The following is a 9134-nucleotide window of genomic DNA, read 5'->3' as shown; positions in this document are numbered from 1 at the left end:
CTTTGATTCAGTTCTATTGGTCCTCCTGTCTGTTTTTATGCCTATACCAGGGTGTTTTGTAATACCATAGATCTGTAGTAGAGTTTGAAGTTAGGAATTGTGATACCACTAGAAGTTTCTTTATTTTATAGTAATGTTTTGATTACCCTGCATTTTTTGCTTTACCATACGAAGTTGAGTTTTGCTCTTTCGAGGTCTGTGAAGAGTTTTGCTGGGATTTTGACGGGCATTGCATTGAATCTGTAAGTTGTTTTTGGTACAATTGCCATTTTTGTTATGTTAAATCTATCCACCAAAGAGCATGGGAAATGTTTCTATTTTCTGTTATCTTCTTCAATTTCTTTTTTCAAAGATTCAAAGTTCTTGTCATACTGACCTTCCACTTGCTTGGTTAGAATTACTATAAAATATTTGTATGCTATTTTTGGCTATTGTGAAGTGTGATGTTTCTCTGATTTACTTCTCAGCCCATTTACCATCTGTTTAAAGTAGGGCTATTGATTTTTTGAGTTAATTTCGTATCCTGCTACATCACTGAAGATGTCTATGAGTGGTATTAGTTAATTGGTAGAATTTTGAGGTCACTTACGTAAATATCATATCATCAGCATATAGTGAGAAAATGACTTCCTTTCTGATTTGTATCCCCTTGATGTAATTTTGTTTACTATTGCTATGGCTAGAAATGCAAGTACTATAATGATAGATGTGGAGAAAGTGGACAGTCTTGTCTTGTTCATGCCTTCAAAGGTATCACTTTGAGTTTCTGTCTATTTAGTTTGATGTTGGCAGTTGGCTTGCTGTATATTTCCTTTATTATGTTTAGGTATGTTATGTGTATCCTTGATCTCTCCAAGACCTTTATTATGAAGCAATGTCTTAATTTATCAAAGTCTTTTTCAGCCTATAATTAGGTTATCCTGTTTTTGTTTTTTTTTTTTCCATTTTGTTTATATGATGGTTTACATTGACAGATTTTTGTATGTTGAACCATCCCTGCAAATCTGGGATGAAGCATACCTGGTCCTGGTGGATGCTTTTTCTGATGTGTTCTTGGATTTACTTTGCAACTATTTTTAAAGAATTAATGCTAACTGCAATGAGCTATAATCAATTTCTTTTTCTTTTTTTAAAAAAATAAACTCTCTTCTTTAATTTTACATACCAATCCCAGTTTCAACTCTCTCCCTGCCTCCCATCCCTACCACCTACTCCCCCAAACCACTTCCAACAACTACTCAAAGAAGATATGACACATTGATTTGGGAAAGTTTGAAGGCCTTCCCTATTATATCTAGACTGTGCAGGGTATCTATACAAAGAGAATAGTTTCACAAATAGCCAATGAAAGGAGTAGGGATAAATCCTGGTGCCATTGTCACTGGCCCTTTACTCTGCTCAAACCATACAAATGCCACTCCCACTCAGAGGGACCAGTTTGGACCTATGCGGTTTCTTCCTTGTCTTGTTGGAGATCTTTAGCTCCCATTAGCACAGGTTAAATGTTTCAGAGGGTGGACCCATCATGGTCTTAACCTCTTTGCTCATATTCTCACTCCAATCACTGTTCAATTGGACTTTGAGAGCTCAGCCCAGTGCTTTACTGTGGGCCTCTGCCTCTGTTTACCTTAGTTGCTAGATGAATGCTCTATGATGATATTTAAGATATTCATCAGTCTGATTACAATCAAGGCCAGTTTGGGCACCAAATCTTCTATTGCGTAGGCTCTTAGCTGGGCTCATCTTGTGGATTTTTCAGAATTTCTCTAGTGCCAGTTTTCTTACTATCCTCATAATGACTACCTCAATCAAAATACCTCGTTCATTGCTCTCATCTCTGTCTTTCCTCCATCTCAACTATCTTGTTCCCTCAAGTTTCTCCCTTTCTCTTCTCCCTTACATTTCCTGTTCCACCCTCTCTTTCTCCCACCACTATGTTCCCAATTTTGTCAGGCAATATTTAATTTCCCCTTTCCTCATACCTTTAGTAGTGCTGACAATATACAACATCAACTCAAAATATTACTAACCCACCTATGTATAAATGATAAAGAAGTTGAGATAGAAATAAGAGAAATTTTAGAATATCATCAAATTAGATAAAATATCATGTATTAATAATAGCAAAGAAGTGAAAGACACATTTGACAAGAATTTTAAATTTTTGAAAAAAAAATTAAAGAAGATACCAGAAAATGGAAAGAAGTTAAAGAAGATACCATACTCTTGCATATTAGGATTAACATAATAAAATGACAATCCTACAGAAAGCAATCTATAGCGTGGATGTAATCATCCACTGTGAACAAGTCATCTTCATCCCAGAGATGCAAGAATGGTTCAATATATTAAAATCTGTTAATGTAATCTACCACATAAAAAAAAACTTTAAAATAAAAACCACATGATCATCTCATTAGATGCTGAAAAAAGCTTTCAGAAAACACAACATCCCTTCATGATTAAGGTCTTGGATAGAACAGGGGAAAAAGGAAGACACCTAAACATAATAAAGGCAATTATACAACAAGCCAACAGCCAACATCAGGCTAAATGGAGAGAAACTCACAATGATTCCACTGAAATCATGAACAAGACAAGGTTGTCCACTGTCTCCATATCTATTCACTATAGTTCTGGAGGTCTTAGCTAGAGCAATAAGACAACAAAAGTAGATCAAATAATCCAAATCAGAGAAGAAGAAATAAAACTCTAACTATTTGCTGATATGATAGTTTACAAATGCAACCACAAAAATTCTAGGAAGAAACTTCGACAACACTTAAACACTTTCAGTAATGTACCAGGATGCAAGATTAACTCAAAAGAATCAGTAGCCCCCCTTTACACAGATGATAAAAAGACCTAGAAAGAAATCAGCGTAACATCACTCTTCACAATAGCCACAAATAGCCACAAATTTCTTGGAGTAACTAAACAAACTAGTGGAAGACATGTATGCAAAGTATTACAAATCTTAAAAGATTGCCATTTTTTACTTTGTTAATTCTACCTACCCAGGAACACGGGAGATTTTTCCATTTTCTGGTGTTTTCTTCAAGTTCTTTCTTCAATCTTACCAAAAGCAATCTACAGATTCAATACAATGCCTATATAAATTTTAGCAAAATTTTTCATGGAACTCAAAAGAAAAGTACTCAAGTTCATGTGAAAAAGCAAAAAAGTCAGGATAGTCAAAACAATCCTGTACAATAATGGAACTTCTGGAGGTATCACAATTCCTGACTTCAAACTCTACTACTACAGAGCAACAGTATTAAAAACACCCTGGTTTTGGCAAAAAAAGAAGACAGGAGGTTCAATAGAACTGAATTAGTATGCGTAATTTTTGTGTTTATATGAGAGGAGATCCCAGAGATGACTTGGTTCCCACTTCACTTAGATCAATCTATTCACCTTTTCACATGGGTACACCATATCTGGGACAAGTTTTAGTGTCTCTAATTTTTTTGACAGTCTATCTTTCTCTGGATATCTTCTGTTTCTCTTTTTTAGGATGTAATGCTGAAGAATCCATATTCCTAAGTTTGATAATTGCATTGGTAAGGGATGAGAAGTTAAGCTGTTAACTAAACTTCATACTACAAAATATTCTGCAACTAGTCTTAAGGGTTATATTATCAAAAGTAAAATATAAGTGAGGGAAGCTGAATCATGACAAGAAGTGGAAAAGAGGGCAGACAGGATCATTGGGAACCATGTGCCTTGAGGTATAGATCACCATAGGGAACAAGAGCTTGCAGGACTTTCCTCTACGCATTGTTAATATAAACCACAGGGGAAGGGAAGTGAGAAGCTGGAGCCAACCTGATCAGTCAGGACTCAGAAAGTGTTTGTCTCTGAATGACTCTTCTCTAGCTCATACATAAGACAACAGGCTCTTCATCATCAGCAACAGAGAGTAGATGTTACTCTGGGAGCCTTTGTTAGCAAAAACATCAACAAATCACAAGCAGAAAATCATAGAACTCAATTGTCTTTGGAAAGGGCAGATGACAGATGGAACCAGGAATGGAGCTGACTCCAGATGAAATATGCAGGCAGGTGGCTGAGAACTTCGTAGTTTGAGAGCACACAAATTTATCTACAGAAAAATTACTTTGGACTTTGAAGTGCAAGTTAACTTTTGAAAAGATGTAATTGCTTAAAAACATTTTTTTCACAAATGATAACCAAGTATACTTGGTTAGTTCTTTTGGTTTAGAAGAAGGAATTAATGAATATTTCAGTTTCAAATCTACCTTTAGAAAGTGAATTTGTAGTTTCTCCAAATGTTGAAAAGCAAATATAATTGCAAGATACTCAAAATTCCCTAATATTGTCATTAAACTTAAAATGAACTAATATCATAATTTCAGACACTTTTTGATATATATGTATATATTTATATATATATATAAAATCAGTAATTCAAGTGATATATATATATACATATATATATATAATTAAATGTATGTTTGTTTGTCTGGTCATCAGAAGCATTTGGACAGCTTAAAGAGTATGTGAGAAAAAAATGCTCTAATGTGTGCACACATAGGGAGTTGAATAGAACATGACAGTGGAGAGGGGCCTCCAAGGACATCCTAGGCTGAAAGAGGAAACCACAGGTTCTGACATTAAAACTCATGCTGATGTAGCATAATTCAGAGTTTCCTTGTTGCTGAAATGAACCTTACTAGTGGTCCTCAGGAAAGATGCTGGTCCTCCTTGCCCCCTGATGGTCCATAGAGTCTCTATAAGGAAGCTTTTGTGCAGGCTCATACTGGGGTTCCCTCTCTGTTTCTCTGGCACAGAAATACATGGCTGTGTCTTCAGTTTGCAGAATGTTCAATTTTTTGAAATCTGGCTCTTGTAGGTGGCCCTACTTAATGATGTTTGCGATATAAGAGCTGAATTTTAATCAGTTCATCCACTGCTCCATATTCCTCCCATGCACTCCAGGCCCTTTCCTGGACGCTGGTAAACATAGCTTATATGATAGCTGGTTAATGAGAATCCAGAAACAGTGCTGGTGAGGGCCAGGGTCTGAGACAGCTGAACCTGGGACAGGATACCTGGGGAAAAGTACCATTACCGTCATTTATACAATCCCTTAGAATGCCTAAATGTCTTCCATGAAACCCTGAAACACTTACAGATTGGAAATATCGCCAGGCAGAGGAGCAGCTCCTCAACAACCATGCTATCCTGGAGGCTCTAGTAAGAAGGAGATGGGACTTTCCAGCTAGGCGTTTGCTTTTAACCTGAGCCTAAGAACTGCTTTGTTTTGATGGAGGTCCCTGAGAGGATAAAAGCAAGAACAAAGCAAGGGTTACAATTTTCCCTCAGGAGACTGATATTTGCCTTGTGCTTCTTGGAGGAAATGGTTGAAAAATAACCAGGAATTCACCAAGAAAACATTACTTTCAGAGGGAAAGAGTTGAGATTAAAAACACACTATTTATAATTATTTTCCATTTGAGAGGCAAATCCTTATACTTAAGTGCTTGTTCATTCAATAATGTATATGTGTCTATAGGACCCATGGACACTCATTTAATGGTACATGTTAGGGTACACGGAAAGTTTGCCTGTGTTTATGGTGGTGGGATATTTGTCATTGAAGATAAAGCAGTGATCATCTGGAAAATGGGAATCTCAGTTTTAAACCAAGTGCCTCTAAAATATCTGCCTGGAATGACATTTTAGAAACATTTGAATGGCACAATTTCCTTTATCTTTTTATTAAGGAAATGAAAAATATTTACTTTGAGACAGGCAAAGGGAATTTATCGTAGAAGAAATTTTATGAATTCTGTCTCAATAGAGCCAGATTAATGCTTAACCAAAACTTGCTATGAATCACTCCTTCCTATTTCCATCTTTCCTCTGCCTCTCATTCCTGATGAACTTTCCTTGCTTGTCCTTCTCTCATGTCTCATTTATTCTTTTCTTCCTCCCCTCCTTTCCCTGTCTCCGTAAGAACAACCCTTACTTATTTCCTCTCTTGTCTCATCCTTTTCTCTCACACCTGCGTCATTTTTTAAAACACTTCCATCCTTATGTTTTTTCTGGAAATATGCTGCAATTTACTGTTGCTCGATGTGCATAATTTCAATAGATAAGTTGTATCTATTAGACCTTGCCCAACTCAACAGTATTCCTCCAACTGACTCTGGCTATATATATATATATATATATATATATATATATATATATATATGGCTCCTATTGGTACATCTCACACACACACACACAACACACACACACACACACACACACACACACACACACACGTGGTGAGAGTCATTTATTCTTAGTATTACCCAGTCATTGATACTGTTATAGAAGTCATATGCTTCAGAAAGTGTTACTCTGACCAAGACATAAAACATCTATAAGTACAAAATTAGAAGACAGTTAAAGTGTATGCTCTTTAGCAAAATGCAAGTAGTAAATATTGGCATGTGACCTTTGTACTTAGAATTTAAAAATATTTCTGTGTTGTACTGAAAAGTGTTTTAATGCTAATTTAATTTTTTATATTTTGTGACATGGGAAGTGGTGAAAATTAGTTCCTTTATTAATTTTACATTTATTTTACGTACTGACCCACAGTTTTCCCTCTATCTTTCCATATACTCCCTCAGCCTCCCATCTACCCACCACTCAATATTCATCTATTGTCTCCATTCAGAAAGGGGAAGGTCTCCCATGGTCACAAAGTACCATGGTATAATTATCTCGTAAAAAAATTATTGAGATATCAGGTGGGTGGGGCATAACTGACCACTCTCCTCTAATTGCTAGACAATTTATCTTGCTTGTTTTTGTGTATATATTATAGAGGGAGTCATAGATATTGTGATTTCAAGTGTGTGATATCCAGAGATTGCAGTCTCCAAATTCTCCCTATTCTTTGGTACTTCTTTCAACTCCCTCTTTTTTTGAGACCGAGTTTCTCTGTAGATTTAGATCCTGTCCTGGAACTACCTCTTGTATACTAGGCTGGCCTAGAACTCACAAAGATATGCCTGCCTCTGTATGCTAAGTGCTGGAATTAAAGGAGTGCACCACCACCTGGCTTCAACCCACTCTTTAGTGATGTTCCTTGTGCCTAGTTGGGAGGGATATGGAGGGATAGGGAAGTAGATCATGTGTAAATTTTGATATAATCATTCTATCTGTGAATAAAATCTCACAAGGTTGTTTATTCTTAATACTGAACAGTCATAGTCTCTGCATTCAACAGTTACTGCTGATGGATGGAGAGTAATTTTATGTGGGGATGTTGCCATTGTCCATTGGGTGACTCAACACACACAGGAATGTGGTCAGCATTTACTAGATTGGTTGTGTCAAAAAAGAGGACCTGAATTTGTTAGAAAATTGTATGGGGTTGGCCAGAGGTAGGGAAAAAAAGAAGGAAAATTTTGAGTTAGGGTATGACGAAAATACATTGCAAACATGTAAAATCCATCATCTTAGAACATTAAAGGACTCCTACTCTAATGTTCATGAGCAGTGATTCCTTTCCATTACAAACTTAAGTCCTTGAAAATTAGATAATGTCCATGAACACTTGAGTCAACCCCATCTTTATCTTCAACATGACCTGCCAGCGTAACTTTTCTGTTGAACATATCCTCCACCCTTCATGGAACCTGAGCTCCTCAGAAGCACTAGGCAGATCTAGTTCTAGGGATAGGATCTCCTATGGATCCTGTGCCTTGAGAACAACTCCTTTATTTATCTTCTAGGACTGTCAGAGAAACACAGACTCTAACACAGTCAGAATATAAACATTTCATCGTCATTTAAGTAAAAATAAAAAGAGTACTTCATGGTACTATAAATGTAGACAGGAAAGAAATGATCCCATTACCAAAACATTGTTGGTGGTGTTAACTCACACAGTGCTCCACTGAGGATTCTTGTTAGATGTCAACTCAAATGCATGTTTCTATTTTACACTATTAGATAATGGGTTACTTTATTTAAACTTTAAATCTAAAGTGTAAAAAAATGTTTATCACATCATTATTAAACTCTTAATTTCATTACTATAATGTGGATCAACTATTTACCAAATTTATGGGGTTCTTCTAATTAATTAGAATACTTTAGCAGTCTCAAAAGTTTAAATTTTACCAATAAGAAAATAATTAATAAGTTTATTAATCAAACAACTAAATAGTAAGGATGGTAATAATCTGATTTTAAGTAGGAAAATATACTGTCAGATTTGACGATGCCAGGCACTTTTGAATTTTATTTCAACATCTTCCATGTCTGTACCAGAATCAGATAGTTTATCTGAGATCACTAACCTGAGTGACTGAGAACTGTCAGGGTCCATCACTAATTTTATATAATCATTTCACAAGAAAACCTACAGATGTTTTATAAAACAATCATTTATATTCACTTAGTTCACACTTTTCACTAAGGTGATACTTGTTCATATGTCAGAATTAGGGAAAATATCACAGGAACACATGTCACATTCCAGTTTTGTCACACTATCAAACCACGTGCTATAAACCCTGTCTCTTGTGTTTTGGATGATATAGTGTGTTCCAGGTTTGTACACTCATGTTGTCTCTGTGCCTCTTTTATTTGTAACTCTAGAAACAAGGGGAGGACAAGATCAAGAGGAGAAATTCCAAGGGTCTCTCCATACATTATTGATAACTCTGCTATACTTTGGAGGTGGATGTCTGTTTTCAGTTATTTGATAAGTAATTTTCTTACTTCAGTATGGCCTATGTAACATCCACTTGTACATTGTGTTAGAATATCACAAACACATCATGCGTGTTTTTGGTAAAAACTGAAGTCACTTGATGTTGGCATATTTTATCCAATAACTTTGTTTGAAAGATTTGCCCTGCTAATCATGTTTCCCATGATTTGTTTTGGCGGCTCCTTGGCTTGACTTATGGTAACATAACAATGGATCCTTTGTGTGTGTGTGTGTGTGTTCTTTTTTTTGTTTTTTGTTTTTATTTTTTTGTTTTATTTTATTTTTTTATCTTTTTATTAATTTATAGAAGTTTCCACTTCTGCCCTACCTCCCAATACCCTCCCATTCCCCCCACTTCCTCTCCTCCTCCCTCTCCAGCCCTAAGAGC

The sequence above is a fragment of the Myodes glareolus genome, chromosome 11, assembly GCF_982192425.1.
Source record: "Myodes glareolus chromosome 11, mMyoGla1.1, whole genome shotgun sequence".
NCBI classification, from domain to species: domain Eukaryota; kingdom Metazoa; phylum Chordata; class Mammalia; order Rodentia; family Cricetidae; genus Myodes; species Myodes glareolus.
This window is presented reverse-complemented; position numbering follows the sequence as displayed.